Below are 20,050 nucleotides of genomic sequence, written 5' to 3' on the forward strand. Positions count from 1 at the left end.
CAAATGGAACATTCTTCATGAAAGTCACCTTTCATGATCAAGCACTCAAGTGATGCTATATGGGTTGACCTAGATAGCCCTATGTGTGACCAATGCATGAAATGATTGTGTGACCTTGCAAATAGCTTAAACATGTTTAGAGTATCATTATGAACAACTATGGTATTCATGGGTAGGGGCAAATTGGTCACCAAGCCATAGTTTGAATGTATACCATCATTTGAATGTAGCATGTTTGACCAAGTTTGAACTATGTGCTAGAGACCTTGCATGGAGGTGATCACTAAAGCAAAGTTGTAGTATTTGAGATGGGGAACAACTTTTATTTTTGGGTCATGAGATGATAAGGTGCATAGCTTAGTCTTTTGGAGCTCACAAAAATCACTAATGCACTGTTTACTACACTTAGAAAAATTTTCTAAGTCGAGTTAACTGACAGTTTGAAAACCTCAACATTGGGATGACATTACTCCTTAACCACTGGGAATTAGGTATTGAGTGCTAAATAGAAATTGGAGCTGGTACATTGAACTACAAGTTTGGTTTAGACCATTAGTGCTAATTACTCATGGTTTACGAGATCGAGCGCTGCCAAAACCCACTATCAGGCCGAAAGCGTGATCACTGAACCGACTGAATCGACCGATTCAGTGGCCGACCGGCGCAGAATAGGGCTGCCTCGTGGAGGAGGCAAACACCGTGCGTCGCCGGCGCCCTGCCCCATGTGGCCAAGCCAGGCTAGAGCGCGCCTTATCACCCCCTGCCCTCGCCCGCTCAAGACCCACACACCCATTTCGTTTTTCTGCCCCTCTGTCGCCATAGCGCTCGCCCGCAGCAGCAGTCGCAGCACCGAGTGCCCGTCATCACCATTCTTGATGCCAGCTCACTCCGCCTCACCCAGTCACCACCGTAGCCACTCCACTTCCATCCCCAAGCCTCACTGCATCTGTCCATGCTCACTGACCACGCTCGGTAAGCCTCCATGCCACGCTTGACCTCGCCGGAGCATCACTGTTGCGCCTGTCATCATGGCTGGAGCGCCACCGTCCACCTTTCCATGCGTTAGCTTGTGCGTTGAGTTCATCTTGGGTATTAGATGCTCGTCCGAGCTTGAACTTGCATCGCCGTGGCCACCGTCGGCATAGCGCCATTGTCCGGCTCCGCCGTGCCGCCATGAATGCTGCCACCGTGCTTAGCTCCGACAATAGGCTCGGTCAAGTAGGTCAATAGGTCCAGGAGGTCGTGGGGGTCATGATCTGTAGATGCCATCGCCGATGAAGCTCACCATTGATGAGCCATGGCAGTGCAGTATCAAGCAGCGTCGCTGCCCTATTCTGTGTCACTGACACGTGGGGTCCCCTGTCAGGAGGGTCCCGCCTATCATCGACTGAAGAGTATTAGGATAGCTCATTTAATCCCTGATTTCATGTGGTTTTGTAAATTTTATATCTCCAGTAGTGTAGATCCAAATTTGGTGATTCAAATTTTGTTAGGATCTTGGTGAAGTGTTGTATTGAGGAAAAATACGATATCAGCATATGCAGTAGAGTTTTTGGAGGATTTAAATTGAAACTTGAAATGTGTTTTAGAATGTATGTAAACTTGTTTATTTTATATCTAGAGTTCCTGTGCTCCAAAAATTATGAAATTTATGTGGTGAGCTATTCTTGGCAATTATAAGCTCTGGTAAAAATTGGAGGGTCAGTGCATGAGTAGATTTTTAGTTATAGATTTTCCTTTTATGATTAGGTAATCCTTGTATGAATTTTTATAAATTATTTATGAATCAAATATTCATGAAATTTATTGGAGGTTGTCCTAGTACCATATGGATGATAAGAAAAATATAAAATCTGTTGCTTGACACTTTTCACTAGGGTTTTCTATTTTTGCTATTTTAAGCCTTTCTGCCTTATCATTTTTACATAGGATGTTTTACTTGGTAGAATGGCTTCATGAAATTTGCTGAAGGTTGTCCTAGTACCATATGGACGATAAGAAAAATATAAAATATGTTGCTTCACACATTTCACTAGGGTTTTCTATTTTTGCTATTTTAAGCCTTTCTGCCTTGTCATTTTTACATAGGATGTTTTACTTGATAGAGTGGCATGAAACTTTTATAGTAGTCTTTTGGTAGCATTAGTAAGGCACTGTAAGTTTTTGAGAATTTATGATACACATTTGGTATATGTTTATTATTTAACCTAAGTATCTAAATAAAATAATAAAGGCATTTAAATAAGTAGTTTGGACTTTACCATTATGTTTACTTGAGTGTATTTGGTATGCTTCAACTGTTGGTAGACTTTGTGTTGTCAAAATTTGAATGCTTACATGAAGTAAAAGTATTGTTGCTTTATAATTCAAGTTGGGAGGGTTTTCGGACAGATTCTGTGATTAGGTATGTTGCATAGTAAAAATTGTGTTTGCTGTAAAAATGGTTAATAACAAAGTTGTAGATAACTTCTTCATGTATCTTGTGTTAAAATTTCAAGACCATAGGCCACATGGTTTAGAAGTTATAGCTATTTAAAGTTAGTATTTCTGAATTGCTTGCTCTCTGGAATTTCTGGACAGCACTGGATTGATTGTCTATTTTGGTTAAGATAAATTGTGAATTAGCTTTTGGTGATTAAATAAGAGTTGTAGACAATTTTATAAGCTTTCCAGAAAGTCTAAGATCATCACATTTGGATAAGTAGAACTTCAGTTATGAGTAAAACAAGTAGCTGCTGTTTTATAGTTTGGTACATGAACTGCTGAAGTGTTTGATTGAGTAATTAAGAAGAGATATGCACCTACTCAGTAAAACATGATACACTTGTTATTACTTCAGCACCATGATGTTAAGAATACATGCAAGAATACATTCATCACGTATCATCATATTATACTTGTCTGCATGCATACATTCGCAATACCTTATGACATATTCATGCATCTAGGATCGGAGGAAGAAATAAAGTTGCTGGAGTTCGATGAAGTAGAGGAAGGGGACCAGCAGGAGAATCCTCTAGCCACAGCTCCCGAAGGCAAGGAGCAGAACCCAGAAGAGCTTCCGGAGTGCCCTGATCACCGCCCTACTTCCTTTCTGAAAGGCAAGCCCTGGAGCATTCTAAGTCTCCCAATGTTTTACAAAATAATACTTGAATCCTTTATGATTGATGCATTAGGTTATAAGAGTTGATTGGAACCACTTGATGCATATAAATTCCTTATCCAGATATATACACCGTTAACCCTGTGTAGGTCCAGGATCGAAAATATGCTTAGCCATGCTTAGATCGGTAGAAGTCGGGTGATTTCCTGTCACCTGCGAGATATAGGTGGATACCAGAGCACAGTTGGCTATATTTGCTATCGTGGAACAAAACCATGGGGTAAAAGAAAATCAAGGCCAGGTGGAGTCTATGCATAGGTTGACTCATGTGATTCCATCTGTGCCGATTAAGGACTATACCATTGTTGGCGCTTCTGACAAGATTGAACGCATTCCTATCACTTAGCTGGTCGGATAACTCGTTCCAACCATGAAGCCGAGTAGCTCAACTTAGGCTGTGTCCCATTCTGTTGTGCGCTCCTTGCAGGGAGCCAGATTGAGCCCAAGGGTAGGCTAGGCCTAAACATCCTAGCATTTGGTGTCCCTGACTGTGCAGCGCGGTACGAACCCACGAAATGTGGACCTGAGTTGTACTAAAGGTGACCTAAGGCGACTAATGATCTAGTCTGCCTGGGTTTGTGTTAGGAATAAATTCCCAGCTAGTTGAAATCGATTGGAATTGCCGTCTCTCCCGGATAGTGAGAAACTTGGCTAGTCCCAACATCGTAGTAACTGTGTTATGGAACATGATGGTTTGAATGAATATGGAATTACAATACCTGCTATGGTTACTATTGTATGCTTTTAAAATGATATATCACATGTTTAGCACAGGTTAGTTGCTAATTTAGAGATGGATAGTTAAAATTAACTTGATAATGGAATCATAATTGTATAACTGAGTTAATCGCTTTTATGCAAAATGTTGTCAAGCTATTTTCACTTATACAGCCTTGCATGATCCTTGGAGTCAATTTATTTCTGGTTTATGATGGGTAAGTCTAGCTGAGTACCTTCTTGTACTCAGGGTTTCATTTCCCATTATTGCAGATGGCACTATTTATCATGGTTATTGCAAGAGCTGCTTCTATCCTGCTGTGGATGAGGAGTAAGCCTTGGGCAGGCTGCTTATTAAATCCTTCTACATGCTTTTGTGGATTGCGATCATATGTTGGCACTGTACTAAACTATGTTGGAAACTTTACTTTCAAACTTAATTTGCTTCCGCTTTTGCTACCAAACTTGGTTTGTAATAACTTTGTTTCATACTCTGATGATGAAAATGTATCTATGAACTTTATGTAATATGTGACATGTATGTTGAATCATGTACGATCTTGGTTGTTGTAAATCATTTATCGAGACCCATCGTGGTACTCGACAGACTACCGGGTTTATATGGGTTCAAGTATGATAGTGCAACCACTTGCGGGCTGCCATTGTACTTGTACTCTTATAAATTGGTCGGTTCTACGATAGCCCCAGATAGGAAAGCCCCTATAATGTCGGCGTCGGTGATGTTAGGTAGCTCATTGCACTGTCGGGAGAAGCACCGGATGTACCCATGGAGGGTTTCACTAGCCTTCTGTCGGTAGTTTTTGAGGTCCCATGGCTTCCTAGGGCACTTGTATGTGCCCTAGAAATTTCCCACAAAGATCTCCTTCAGGTCCGCCCAACTCTGGATTCTATTGGATGATAGGTGTTGCAACCATGTTCTTGTCGAATTGGCCAAGAATAGTGGAAGGTTGCGGATAATGAAGTCATCATTATCTGCGTCACTGACTTGGTAGGCAAGCCGATAGTCTTCGAGCCATAGTCTTGGGTTTGTTTCCCTAGAGTACTTCAGGATGTTGGTCGATGGCCGGTACCTTGGCAGGAAGGTAGCATTGAGGATGTGCTAGGGGAAGGCCTAAGGGCCTAGTAGACTGGGGCTCGAACTCTAGTCCTTGCCGTTGTCATAGCATCCGCCACAACGAGTAAGATAGCCATGACTGGCTCCTCTCTTGGATCACTGTGGGTACGCCTACGAACATCGAGAGTGTTGCATGCGTTGTGGTTATGGCTAAGACGTTGATGCACTAGGACCGCGGTGCGCTGCCTGCTGCCTTATGGTGCCTGGTGGACTAATGCGTCCCTGTTGAGATGCTTGGAGAGCATGCATTGGCTGGCATCGAGCTCATGTCGCTAAGACAACGAGCTCTCTGCCTACTGTGCCGCCGCACGCTCGAGCAGCATGTGAATTTCATGGTGGGCCCGATGATCCTCGGGCGTTGTGGCCTCTAGAAGACCAAGGATTAGGGTGACTGTAGCAGTGATGTTCTATCTTGCCCAAGCAAAGTGGGGAAGGGCTTCATCGTCGGTGATGACCCTCTGGTTTACATCGCGGGCCATGGCGCATGCACGCCCACCATCTCCGTGGTGTTCAATCTCCTGATGTTAGGCTTTTAGCTGCTCCACCCCCATGTGAGGTGGGGCTATTGTCTCCCCTTTGGCCTCATCACTGAGGTTGTCCGCCGAGGTAGCCTCCTCCCCGGAGACACTTTTGACATGTCCCTCGGGGGTACCCATCATGAAGCATTCTCGGGAAGGGTGATGACTCCCCTGCTGGAGTTAGAGACAGAGGATGACCTTGGCTCCTCTGCGAGGAGGTTGTGGTGAGATTTCATGACATGTTCGATCACCCCCATGAACTCATTGTTCATGGGCGGTAGGACCATGCGCCATGCCACAAAGTGGCTAATGGTCGCCGTAGCATTATGGAGATCGAATGGAAGCACTGTTGGGGTGCTCCATATGTGATGTTCTAGAGAGAGGGGTTCTGCTCTGGCGAGCCATGCCATGTTGATGGCATCAGAAAAGGTGAGGTGGCACTGGTCCTCCCTAGACTGCTAGGGTCCTAGGGAGACACTGAGCTGGCACTCAAGCCTCTCGTAGTTGAGGCTGATGGAGGGGAGAGATTGGTTGGTGGCATGAGTCAATGCCAACTCTCCTCCCACCGTGACAATGAAGTCTAGTCCCTGAAGCGCACGTGTGCATGTAGGAGCCAGCTGATGCTATGGCTAGCCATCCGTGGCCTAATGTTAACATCAGAACACGCAAAGGTCCCCTACCTGGCGTGCCAACTGTCGGTGTTTCAAGTAAACACCAACTAGTAAATTTGTATTTGCTCCACATTGGGCCCGGATGGTGTGCTAAAAGACATAAGGTTTATATTGGTTCAGGTAGAATGTCCCTACATCTAGTTTGCTGTTGTTACTCATGTTATTAGCACTGAAAGGTTTGTAGTAGGGGGTACAAACGATCGAGAGAGGGACAGGTCCCAAGTCTATGATGGAAAGGTTGAAAGGGCACTAAGAGCTTGGTTGCCGCTTAGCTGTGTGTTATGTGATGCGTGGTGTGTTGAATTGACCCTGCCTTCCCTTTTATAGATCAAGGGAGAGTAGGGATTATAGATGGGAGAAAGAGAAAAAACCAGAGGTAGAGAAGGTCCTTCGAAGGTGCCAAATCTTCCTTTTCCTTTGAGCCTGTCCCACTGACATGGTAGACGATGCCAGTGATAGCACATTCACTGATCCTAATAGGGCCATACTCTAGCTTCGTTCAGCAAGTGGTCACATCCTATCCTGCCCCAGTGGGAGGCGCGATGCACTAGGGTGCTGAGCCATGACCCTATGGGGAGCAGATGGCATAGAGGCCCCATGTTTGTTACTATAGATGACATGAGTTTCCTTCTTAGACCATAGTGGTTGTCGTATGTTTTCATCAGGATTCGTGTCCGAGGGCAAATACTGGCGTCCATAACACTGTAGGATAAATGTCGGCGCCCGCAACACTGTTTGGGCTCTGACATGCCTGGATGGGCTTAAAGCGCCCGTCTGGTCATATCCTGATGGTACTTTTCTATAGGCATGCAGGATATGGTCCTTAGTATTGTGGTTGACTTGAGTGTCCCACCTTATCTATGCATGTAATTATGGTGAGGCGAAGTCTGCCCCCAGACGTCGGGCGAGGTGGAGTCCACCCCTAGACGTTGGGTGAGGTAGAGCCAGCCCTTAGACATCGGGCGAGGTGAGGTAGAGTCTGCCCCTAGACATCGGGCGAGGCAGAGCCAGCCCCCAGACGTCGGGCGAGGCGGAGCCTGCCCCTAGACGTCGAGCGAGGCAGAGCTAGCCCTCAGACATTGGGCGAGGGGTGGAGCCTACCCTAGATGTCGGGCGAGGTGGAGTCTAGCCCTCTGGGGTTGGGCATTGTGGAGCTAGCCCCTCGGACATCAGGCGAGGCAGAGTCTACCACCAGATGTCGGGTGAGGCAGAGTCCAGCCCTCAGGGGTTGGGCGCGGCCGAGCCAACCTTCAGTCATTGGACAAGAAGTGTAGTTGCATTCTTATCTGTTCGGAAGAATCAACGTTTGATGGTTATTAGCTCCTCCTCTTTGGGTACCCCAGTACTAGGTCCCCGACAAATATCCTCCAAATACATGTGGAACTTGGTTAATAACAAATGCATATGTGTTTAAGATTGCCAATTTCTCCTCTTTTTACCTTAGTTGGCGGTCGGATTTGATCATTGAAGACCGCCAACAAGATTCCCAAGCTTAACCTTTGCTCATCCCAAGCAAATAGCTAAGTTATTGGTTGTCGATCAGGAGTTGCTACCATGCCTAATATAATTCACAAGTGCTATGCCTATAACAAAGTATTCTTCCTCAATTTAAATAAGTTTGACATTCTATCCACCATTTTAACTTAATCCCTATGGGTCTTATTGTTTTTCCAAGTCTTAGGTGGTTGCAAGATAGAACGGGTTTAACATATTCATTTTTTGATCAACCTTCTATCCGGAGGTTTTATGAATTTTGCAAAAGAAATGTAAGTTCCTCAAATGATTTACTTGATCACTCAATGTGTATGATCCTCACCAAGGCAATGTTTTGCCTTCTTTTCATCCTATCTCTAAAAGGCTTTGAGTGAGTTCTAGGTAGGTATAAATGAGAGGCATACTTACATCCATATATTGCTAAGTTAAAAACCGGATCCAAGGAGATACAAGTCATACACTTTGATCAAGATAAGCTAGTGTGTGGAATATTTTCCTAATCCTAATATTTTTGGTACTCCTTTTGATCATGACTTTCTCTCTTTTTAATAATTTTCTTGGAAGTATGGGCTATTTCTCTTTCTTTTTTTCAATACTTTGGAACCTTCATATGTTCCATTCTTTTTCTTCTTCTTTTCTTTTGCTATTTTGAGAGCTTCATGTGTCTATCTTTTTTTAGCATAGCCCCATACTTCTTTTTTTGGCATATCAAAACTTTGGAGAGAAAGACTCATGATAAATGAATGGAGTTTTTATTTTGGTGGACGGAAAACATGTTTTTGCGTAACTCTTAGTGTAAGAGCCAGCATTTTATTTGTGGGTGTATGTGAATCTTGATCATGGGTGCATGACTAGAATCTCATCCAGGGTCACAACAATTTGACAAAGCTCAATGTGAATATAAGTAGCATATGACTAAGGTTTTGAATTTGAACGATGTCATATGGCCGTGGTAGGAATTTATAATCATTGAGAAACTTTGGATTTTAGTATTTTTAAATAAAAACTCCAAATATCAAGTTTATCTTAGAATAAAGGCATAGCATATTCCATTTACCATAACATAACTTGCAACAACTTAGAAAAGGATCATGCTTTTGCAACCCACAAGTTTCAAGTTTTTAGGATGAGATATTTTAGCCAACAAACTTAAATCTTAGGGAATATTGGGTTACAGCCTAGGCATAGATGAATTATAGATAGAGGAACTATTCATCATTTCAACAAAGGAGAAACTAAACATTCTTAAATCACATATGTGGAGTGGAATATTTTTTTTTGTTATTTTTATCATTTTTTTGAATTTTTTAAAATGCTAATAATTAAATAAATGTAGAAAATAAATAATGCATAAATTAAAATGCAGAAAATAAAAGATACTACTTACCTCTGTGGAGGTCCTCCCCCAAGCTAGCTGTCGCTTATGGTCCGGGATTGTATCCCATGAACCGCCAATAGGTCGCCTGTGCGTCTTGCTGTTGCTTCAGCATCACATTCATTTGCGCCATTTGTTTTTGTTGCTACTGATGCCACTAGGCCGAATCCTGTACATGAGCATGAAGTGTGTTTTGAATCTCATCAGTGTGGATTTCTAATCCTCCAAGATGAGTGTTGACGTCCTCCCATCCTTGACGGTCTGAGATAGACTGTCGAGGATGCACAGGTGGGGGTAGCCCCTCGGAGTCGGATGAGTGCATCGTCCATGCTACGTCGTCAGCCTCTGCCCATCTGGATCCTCCAGCCTCGTGTGTCTACAGAGCAAGATCCCAACCGGGGTGGTACATGGGTGTAAACTCTAGCACTTGCCTAGTCGGGAACGACTCCATGTGGAACACCTAGGGCGTGACTGGAAAAGGCGGCGATTGCGGCTATTGCGAACTGCTAGCTTCATCCTGGGTTCTGCTCCTTGTGACCCTGTCAGACATAGATTTTTTACGTGCTTCCTCTTAAGGGACAAGAGGCAAGGTTAGCGTAGGGGAATTATACAAATGAAGATCTGGGTTAGGTAACGGAATTTCATTTGTACACCCCTGAAAGAAAAAATACAAGTTGTCCAGCTGTATTATGTTTCAAGTGATGTCCTTGTAACAAGTAATGCTCATAGATAATAATATGCGGAGTCAAAATATAATCTACATCTCGATCTTCCAATGCACCAACACCATTGGCAATACGAGTAACAAGAGATATACATGATATGGAAGTAGAGAACAACTTGAGCGTGTCTAACCAGTGCTTGAATATTTCTTTGACAGGATCAATTTAATCTTCTTAATCATGGCAATATTTGTTTTGAATTTAAAGATAACTACCGATTTACCTATGGTAAGGGTTTGACATTTTTGGTCTGTCGGACAAGACCTCTTCTCCTTCATTGATCTACGGCTACATTAACTTTTTTGAGGGAATTCTTAGGTTGCCCCAGGGGTTTCCCTGAATGATCAATAGTAACAGCGGTAGCTATTTGTGAAATTTGAGTTTCTATCATTTTGTTAAAACTTAATTGATTTTTCACTGAGGAGGATAAACTTTCTATTTTAGAGTTGATGTTCTCTAGCATTTTATCATTATACATCAACTTCTTAGTGATATTTTCAATAATTTTAACTTGGCCTAAAACCAAGTCTTTGAAGGAAGGTTGATTCGAATTATAATTGGAATTGAAGTTTGAATTACCTTGCAGGTAGGATAGGTTGTTCCACCCGTTACTACCTTGTGGTTGGCAAAACCCATTGTTGATGAAGGCAACTTCTTCACAGGTTTCAGGGCAATCATTCCCCGAATGGCCAATGTTTCCACAGTCCTCACACATCATGTGTGAGTCCAAGGCCTAGATGTTGCCCTTCATTACTTCTTTGTCTTAGGCCCATTCCTCTAGTCTTTTCATCAAAAGATCTATTTTTGTTGTAAGCATATCCGTCTCCTTCATGGTATGCATACCTTTTTGTGATTTCTTTCTTCCCCCAGCTTTGATTAGACACCATTTTATTGATGAGAGTCGTGGCTCCATCAATGGTGAGGGAAAGGAAAGTGCCTTGAGCAGCCATGTTGGTGTGCCCCCTAGACATAATTGTTAATCCATCATAAAAATATTGAGGCACTAACCAATTTTCAATCCCATGGTGCGAGCATGCTTGGATGTAGTCTTGCAGCCTTTCCCATGTCTCAGGAATGGATTCCATGGCGTTCTGCTAGAAGTTGGAGATTCATCCCCTTAGGGCATTGGTTTTGCCCATGGGAAAGAATTTGGCGAGGAACACCGTGGAACACTTATCCCACGAGTTGACAGCTTCCCGTTCCTTGTAGAACCACTGTTTCACCCTCTGCAAGAGGGAGAAGGGAAACAAGTGAAGCCTAATGCTCTATGGTGCGACATCCTTGATGATGATGATGTCGCACAACTCGAGGAAGTGTTGGAGATGTGCTTCATGTGCTCGCTTGACAAACCAGAGAACTGGTTTGCTTGCACCATCATGATAAGGCCAGTGTGAAGCTTGATGTTCCCATTCCCAGTGTTGACAGCCGGCCCAACGGGCATGTTGGCAACAATGGGGATGGAGTAGTCACGGAGCGTCTTGGCCATGATTGGAGTAGAGAATGGTGTGCAGTGACTAGTTCGTCTGTCGGTGTAGTGGCAGAAGAAGAAGCGAGACGAGACCTATTCTTACTTAGGGGTGTAGTGGCAGAAGAAGAAGCGAGACGAGACCTATTCTTACTTAGGAGTACCTCTGGATTTTCGATGTAGTTGTTTGGTAGATCGTAACTGGTCATACACTAACCTATTTTCATCCACAACATGCGAAAACAAGCAAAGTTTGCCTACATAAACAATGGCTACCTTACATGCATATTATCATGAACATGTCCTACTAGATTCTTTAATCAATTATGCCTTCCCCGGCAACAGCGCTAGAAATACTTGTTGGCATTTCTTAGCGTCACCACTAAGAATGGGGTTATAATCCATCCCCGGCAATGGCGCCAGAAACCGATTGGCAATACCGAGCGTCGCTACTAGGTTTGTGTCCCTAGCAACAGCGTTAGAAGTGCCTTGTTGGTATTACTCATGTGGGGGGGGGGTATGACCTCGGATACCCATGGTAGACCACATGGGCTGCGCCCCTCGGGGTGGCCTAGCCCACCAGACGAAGCCTTGTGGGGCACGACACTGCTTGGTGCCTCCCACAAGATACCAGGAAGATATCCTAAAGATACCATGAGATCTATTAGGATACGTATGATCCCATGATTATTGTAATATGTTGTTACTTTCTGGTTATCTCCCAGATCTAACCAACTTGTAACCCTGCCCCCGGACTATATAAGGCGGGAAGGGACCCCCCTCCAAACTCACGCAATATCATACAATAGCCAATACAATCCAACAGGCCATAGGAGTAGGGTATTATGTCATACTGATAGCCTGAACCTGTCTAACTCGTGTGTCTCCGTTGCCTTCTTGTTCTCAATTACACGCATCTCTGTCGATCAATCTACCTTCGTGGGATACCCCTCGCAGGACTGCCGACGATATTCTGTCGACAGTTGGCCAACTAGGTAGGGGTCTACATGCTATTTCCATGATGAACAAGATGGTACATTCCATAGGCTCTTCATCCCTCCCACAGCCCGACCAGATCTTCATGGTTGGATCAATCTCGTGGATCATCAATGCTGACAGAGTCAGAGAGCTCATCGAGCCGGTGTAGATATATTCTACACCGATCACCCCAACACCTGTGACTATAGATCCGATCTCAGAACCACCTTCAAGGTCACCTTCATCAATAACTCACTGCCCACTTCCTCGCTACCAGATGAGGTAGATCAACAATGACGATCTGACCACATCCATCGATCAGGTTGGTCAGAAGCTCGCCGATTGCCTCTCCATCGCTGAATCGGCTCTAGACACTTTGGTTCAGCGCTGACCACCCTCTGATCCAGATCTATCAGAGGCTGCTCAGAAAACTCCAGGGGTCGCCGCCACCTACCAAGATGCCCTAAGGGGCAAGTTCGCTGACCAGGTTAGAGATGTCCAACCTCCCGCCAACCAGATTGCTGACCAGCTCCCGCCAGCTGTCAACATGCTACACATCGGCTGACGTCCTAGAGTGTCCCTCCAAACCATCTTGGAGGACAATATAGACTCTGAGTCCTAGGGCTCTACTGAGACTATCACCAAGACCACCACCGAACAACTTCCCCTCCCTCCTTTCTATGGTGGCACAATCTTCAATATCAGTGTCGACAGCCCCCCGCGAGAAGGGGAAACCAAGGAGGGCCGCGTCGCCCATGTCAATAGGAACATCAACCGAGCGCAATGCTGAGCAAACGAGGCTACCCTTGCTATGGTTGATGAGGACATCGCTCCTACATGGTTTGTATATGCCTCTTTCTGTTCCTTCTACTCCTTGGGCTGATATATCTATGGATTTTGTGTTCGGTTTGCCAAGGACTAAGAGGGGGAGGGATAGCATTTTTGTGGTGGTTGATAGTTTTTCTAAGATGGCACAATTTATTCCTTGTCATAAGAGCGACGATGCTATTCATATTGCTGACCTTTTCTTTCAAGAAATCATTCGCTTGCATGGTATGCCTTCTACTATTGTTTCAGATCGTGACGCAAAATTCTTGAGTCATTTTTGGCGCATGTTGTGGAATAAATTGGGGACCAAGCTGCTGTTTTCTACAACATGTCATCTCCAAACTGATGGGCAAACTAAGGTTGTGAATTGAACATTGTCCACCATGTTGAGAGCAATTTTGAAGCACAATTTGAAGATGTGGGAAACATGTTTGCCGCATGTAGAGTTTGCATATAACAGGGCGGAACATTACACCACCAAGGTAAGTCCTTTTTAGGTAGTGTATGGTTTTAACCCCCATGCTCCTATTGATCTTTTGCCTTTACCTACCACTAAGAGAATACATAGTGATGCTAGAGAGCGTGCTGATTTTATTTGTAAGTTGCACAAAACAACTAAAGCAAATATTGAAAGAATGAATGAAAAGTATAGAATTGCTTGTAGTAAAGGTAGAAAAGAGATTAAACTTGAACCAGGTGATTTGGTTTGGTTACATTTGTGAAAAGATAGATTTCCTGAGCTGCATAAGTCTAAGTTAATGCCAAGAGCAGCTGGTCCTTATAAGATAATTGAGAAAATAAATGATAATGCCTACAAACTTGAGTTGTCATCCGAGTTCGGGGTTAGTCCCACCTTTAACATTGCAGATTTGAAACCTTATTTGGGAGAAGACGATGAGCTTGAGTCGAGGATGACTCCATTCCAAGAGGGGGAGGATGATGAGGACATCGCTCCTTCAGATGTACCCACTGATCCTCCAACCGTCATGCAAGGTCCAATGACCTGGGCTCGAATGCGTCAACTCAATTTAGAGGTGAGCTCGTTCTTAAGCAATTCTTTTTATACTTTTGAGAATAGACTACTACCTAATGATGTAATCTTGCTTAGGAACATTGGAGAGGGTCATGAAGGACTTAGAGGACTTGGTGGAGGCGAAGATGACCAGCAAGGACTCCAACAGGAACGGGAGGCCCGGTCCAACATGATTTCAAGTCTGCCTCGGCCTCCAGGACTAGTCTGTCTTAAACTGGTCACCCAGGACGCATCCGGACTCTATTTTCGATGATCCACATATGGATGGAAACCTAATTTGATAAGGAAGCCAATCCAAATGGTTTCACATCAAAATCTGTTCGGAATCAATAGGAATTGTGGTCATAAGTTAGCGTCCAGAATCTGCCAGGGTGCTGCGACACCGTCTTTTGGTCCGTTGGACCATGTATCGAGTTTGGGCCCATTAGGGGCGCGTCCAGGGGTCTTGCATGATCCTAGAGTCTTCATAAACAGCCGCCGCCCCTTTATTAGGGTTTGGGTTTTGCTTAGATAATTCTATCAAGAACAGTTTCACCGTTCATCGGTTTGTGAGACCCCAACTTCATGAGATTAATCATTCATCTGCAATTTGGTTGTGTTCTTTCTTGTTCTTGCTTGTGTTCTTCATTGCGTAGGCAGGGATTAGCCTTCTTAGTGAGGTCAACCTTGTCTGTGACTTGGTTGATAACCAGAGGAGCTGTGGTGCTAAGATTGCAGGATTCGATCTTTCGATCTGAAGCTGGATCGGTGTGTCATTCTCCGCCACAACGATAGTTACCTCTTCCTGACGGAAGATCGGGATCCCCATCCCCATTAAGTGGTAATCAGAGCTAAGGTATGCCATCAGGTTTACATTTGTCCCCTAGTTTTGAGTGTTTCGCTTTTGTCCCATAGTCCAGTGCCATATTTTTTCCCCTGTCCTAGAACCTTCCGCGCCATAGCCTTTGCATATTTCGGTTTTAGAGTCCATCGTGTTGAGTTTGTGTCCTAGTCAAGGTCTTGTTTCGGGTGGGGTCATGTTAGAGTCTAGTTTGTGTATTTTTCCCCATCGTTTCCATCAAATCTTTGCTGCTGTGACCAATTTTGCGCACATTGTTCCCGTTTTGTCCTCTAATTCGGAGCCAATTCTTAAAACTGGTCTAGTTTTCGCATACGAACTCCGATTTCAACGTTCCATATATCAAAATCGATCAGAATTTTTTTTTGGATCTATCCATCCCCTGCTTTATTAGGGTTGGAAAATTTTAAATTGGTCAAAAAGTGGTCACAAGATCCTCTTTTTGTGGTCATAAGGTTTTTGTCGATTTTGAGCAAATTTTCTGAAAATTCCACAGGCGACGTCTTTCACTTGTTTAAGCTCATATTTTTTGTGGTTACTTCTTTTGTGCTCCTAAGTGAAGAAAAAATATCAAAAATAAAATAAAATAAAAAAGTCAAAATTTCCTAAAAAATCAACGACAGCCCAAAAAAATAGAAAAAAGAGGGGCAAAAGAGGAACAATATCTAGAGGATCACATAGAGAAGACCAAAGTGAGCTGTGTTAACGTGTGTTGTCTGGTTCCTTGTTTGTGTTGATATTTCCATCCACCATACTTGTTTTTCACACACCTGTCACCTTGCTATCCACCATACTTGTTTGTCACACACCGAGTACTTGGAACATTTTAGATCAGCAACGAGAACAAGTACTTTGGACTATAATTTAGCATTACTTTCTATTATTGACTTGTGTGCCAGATATACATATTACTCTTTGTTTGCCTACCAAGCTCCCTAAATTCTTCAGATCAGTATAGAAAAAGGGCTTTGCAATGTCGGTACCACTGCCTCACAGGTATCACGAACCAACCGTCGGTTGTACCGCCCACTGCTTGCATTGGTAAGAACTTTGTAAGAGCTTGGTAAGACGCTTCCACTTGTTGTGAAAAGTGACACCACTGCAACCACGTAGTCATTTGGTAGGGATGACTTTCACTGTTTGTTCTTGTTTTTGTGTTTACAATGGCAGGAGGTGATCAGACTGGAGATAACAATCCTAAGGGTTTCAACGAGTGTGTCAGCCAAGAGCAACTACAAGATGTTGTAGAGGATGCCCAAAAAAGGATGAATGAGGTCGTCAGGAAGGCTGTCACTGACGCACTCATTGAACTCAACATTGGCAACTGCATGGAGAGATTGGACAAACGAATTTTCACGCTAACCGACAAGGTTACTAAGTTGGAAACATTGGTGGCGGTCAACAAAAATGACGTCTCTAGTAGCAACACCGATGGTCTCTTGCCAGAAGACACGGTGCATGATGCCGTTGGGAACATAGCTCGAGCAGCCTTCCGATAAGCAAGATTACGACGACGTCTTCACCGCAACACGATAGGTATGGGTGGTGTCCACCACCATCAAGGTAATAATCACCGTGTACCCGATGATCCTTATGCTAAGATTAAGTACACAATACCATCTTTTTTGGGTCATTATGATGCTAAGGGATATCTTGATTGGGAGATGACAGTAGAACAAAAGTTTAGTGCCCACCTTGTGCCTGAGCATCATAGAGTTCGATAAGCTACTAGCGAGTTTAAGGATTTTGCCATTATTTGGTGGAATGGGCTAGCTACACAGGATGCTTTACTTGGTACATGGGAAGAACTTAAGGTAGCTATGCGTGATCATTTTGTTCCCCTTCTTATCATAGAGACTTGCATAAGAAATTGATGCATTTAGAACAAGGAGATAAATCTATACAGGATTACTATGGTGAGCTCCAAAAGGGATTGATGCGTTGTAGTGTTGTAGAGGGGAATAAAGATGCCATTTGTTGTTTTTATTCGGGTTTGAGGCGTGAGATTCAGGACATTATTGATTATAAAGAATTTAACACTATCAACCAGTTGTTTCAGTTTGCTATGCTTGTAGAAAAGGAATTGCAGGGGCGTGAACAACAGAGCAAGAGCAAGGTCAGCACCACATACACGCCATGCTTGGCACCATCTATGGGGCTGACCAAGCCAACCACTTTTTAGGTGCCTCCACCAGCGAGCAAGCGACCAACAGCCTCTGGAGTTTCCACTACACCTAAGGCACCTCCCACATGACCTTTAGATTTAGGTAAAAATTCTTTGTAGGTGCCTACCAAGAGTGGCTCATTCATTGCATCGATGGGACGCACTTCGGGCATTCAGTGCCACCATTGCCATGGCATTGGCCATGTGCAGAAGGACTGTCCAAGTCAGCGGGCATATATTGCTACAAAAGATGGTTACATCAGCACCTCTGACACTGAGGATGAAGAAGACCGAGATATAGATGAGGAGGGCGGCGAAGTCCTTGGTGATGAGGCCACGGTGGCCTATAGGAGCATCATTGTACAGCGGGTGCTTAGCTCACAAGTCTAGCAACCTGAGAAGCTACAACGCCATAACTTGTTCTAGATTTTCTTCGTCATCAGCAACCATCGAGCACGTGTCATTATTGATGGAGGTAGCTGCAACAATTTGGTGAGTTCTGATTTGGTCAAGAAGCTTGGCTTGACCACACGCCCACACCCATGTCTATACCATATTTAGTGGCTAAATGATTCTGGTAAAGCAAAGGTAACATAAACTTGTAGAGTTTTATTTTCCATTGGTTCTTATGCTGATTCTGTTGATTGTGATGTGGTACCTATGCAAGCTTGTTCACTTTTATTGGGTCATCCTTGGGAACATGATAATGATGCTACACACCATGGTAGAAGTAATAAATACACTTTTGTTCATAAAGGAAAGAAAATTACTTTGGTACCTTTGACCCCTGCTCAAATTGTACAAGCTGATAGAGAATGCACTGCTAGTTTGAATGAAGTTCAATATGAAAATCAGCAAGTTGCTAATTCTATTTTCCCACCTAAAAAGGATAAGTCTACATCTATTTCTAAGGCTAAGGGAATTAAATTGAAGGGTGGTGTTATGCTTGCAACAAAATGTGACTTTGCTGAAATTTCTGATGATGATATTTGCTATGCAAACGAGCTATGTTTTTGCTTGATGATATTGTTAGCTCGGTGCCTCCTGCTATCACTAACCTTTTGCAGGAGTATGAGGACATTTTTCCAGCAGAGATACCCCCGGGGCTACCACCTATGAGAGGAATAGAGCATCAAATTAATTTGATTCCGGGAGCAACCTTGCCCAACCATGCTGCCTATCGAACCAATCCCGAGGAGACTAAGGAAATTCAGTGGCAAGTCCAAGATCTTTTGGACCATGGGTATGTATGGAAAGCCTTAGTCCTTGTGCCATTCCTGTACTTTTGGTTCCTAAGAAAGATGGAACTTGGCGTATGTGTGTTGATTGTAGAGCCAACAATAATATTACTATTTAGTATCATCATCCTATTCCTAGGCTAGACGACATGCCTGATGAGTTATGTGGTTCTATAATTTTCACTAAGATTGACTTGCAAAGTGGCTACTGCTAGATTAGAATGAAACTTGGAGATCAATGGAAAACTGCGTTTAAAACCAAATTCGGGTTGTATGAGTGGTTAGTTATGCCTTTTGGTTTGACAAATGCACCTAGCACTTTCATGCGCTTAATGAATGAGGTTTTAAGAGCTTTTATTGGTCATTTTGTGGTAGTTTACTTTGATGATATATTGATTTACAACAAGTCTTTAGATGAACATATGGATCACTTACGTGTTGTTTTTAGTGTTTTACGTGATGCACGTTTATTTGGTAACCTTGAGAAGTGCATCTTTTGCATGGATCGAGTTTCTTTTCTTGGCTATGTTGTAACTCCATAGGGAATTGAGGTAGACAAGATGAAAATTGAAACCATAAAGAGCTAGCTGGTTCCCCAAACCGTCACACAGGTGAGGAGTTTTCTTGGTCTTGCAGGATTCTACCGCCGCTTCATCAAAGATTTCAGCACCATTGCATGACTTGATGAAGAAAGGGGTGGTGTTTCATTGGGGAAAGGCACATGAGGAGTCCTTTGACACTTTGAAGGACAAGCTTACACACGCACCATTGCTGCAACTTCCAAACTTTGGTAGGACTTTTGAGCTAGAATGTGATGCTAGTGGAGTTGGCATTGGAGGTGTTTTGATGCAAGATGGTAAACCCATTGCTTACTTTAGTGAAAAATTGCATGGCCCTGTTCTTAATTATTCCACGTATGATAAGGAATTGTATGCACTTGTTCGTTCTTTAGAGACGTGGCATCATTATTTGTGGCCTAAAGAATTTGTTATTCATTCTAATCATGAATTGCTTAAGTATCTTTGCTCTCAAAATAATCTGAATCGTAGGCATGCTAAATGGGTTGAATTTATTGAATCTTTTCCTTATATTATCAAAAACAAGAAAGGGAAGGATAATGTGATTGCTGATGCTTTGTCTAGAAGATATATATTGCTGTCCTAGCTTGATTGTCGGATTTTTGGTCTTCAATCAATAAAAGAACAATATGCGCTGGATCCTAATTTTAAGGATGTGTTGCTTAATTGTAGAGAGGGATGTACATGGAATAAGTTTATGATCAATGATGGGTTTTTGTTTAGAGCTAACCGCCTATGCATTCCAGTTGGTTCTGTTCGTCTTTTGTTGTTGCAGGAGGCACATGGAGGCGGATTGATGGGACATTTTGGTGCCAAGAAGACGGAGGAGGTGCTGTCCACACACTTCTTTTGGCCACGGATGAGGCAAGATGTAGAGCGATACATGGCTCGGTGTGCCACATGTCAAAAAGCTAAGTCGCAGTTGAACCTACATGGTTTGTATATGCCTCTTTCTGTTCCTTCTACTCCTTGGGCTGATATATCTATGGATTTTGTGTTGGGTTTGCCAAGGACTAAGAGGGGGGGGGATAGCATTTTTGTGGTGGTTGATAGTTTTTCTAAGATGGCACAATTTATTCCTTGTCATAAGAGCGATGATGCTGTTCATATTGCTGACCTTTTCTTTCAAGAAA

At 43.4% G+C, this 20,050-nt stretch overlaps 1 non-coding gene across 1 annotated transcript; it reads left to right on the forward strand.

The window, feature by feature from the left end:
* The first annotated feature begins 10,812 nt into the window (after positions 1-10,812).
* Positions 10,813-10,919, forward strand: LOC136455676 (small nucleolar RNA R71). The gene has a single exon (XR_010759158.1). It is a non-coding gene; the product is annotated as a small nucleolar RNA R71 (small nucleolar RNA).
* The last annotated feature ends 9,131 nt before the right edge of the window (positions 10,920-20,050 follow it).

Source organism: Miscanthus floridulus, chromosome 5 (assembly GCF_019320115.1).
Source record: "Miscanthus floridulus cultivar M001 chromosome 5, ASM1932011v1, whole genome shotgun sequence".
NCBI lineage: Eukaryota > Viridiplantae > Streptophyta > Magnoliopsida > Poales > Poaceae > Miscanthus > Miscanthus floridulus.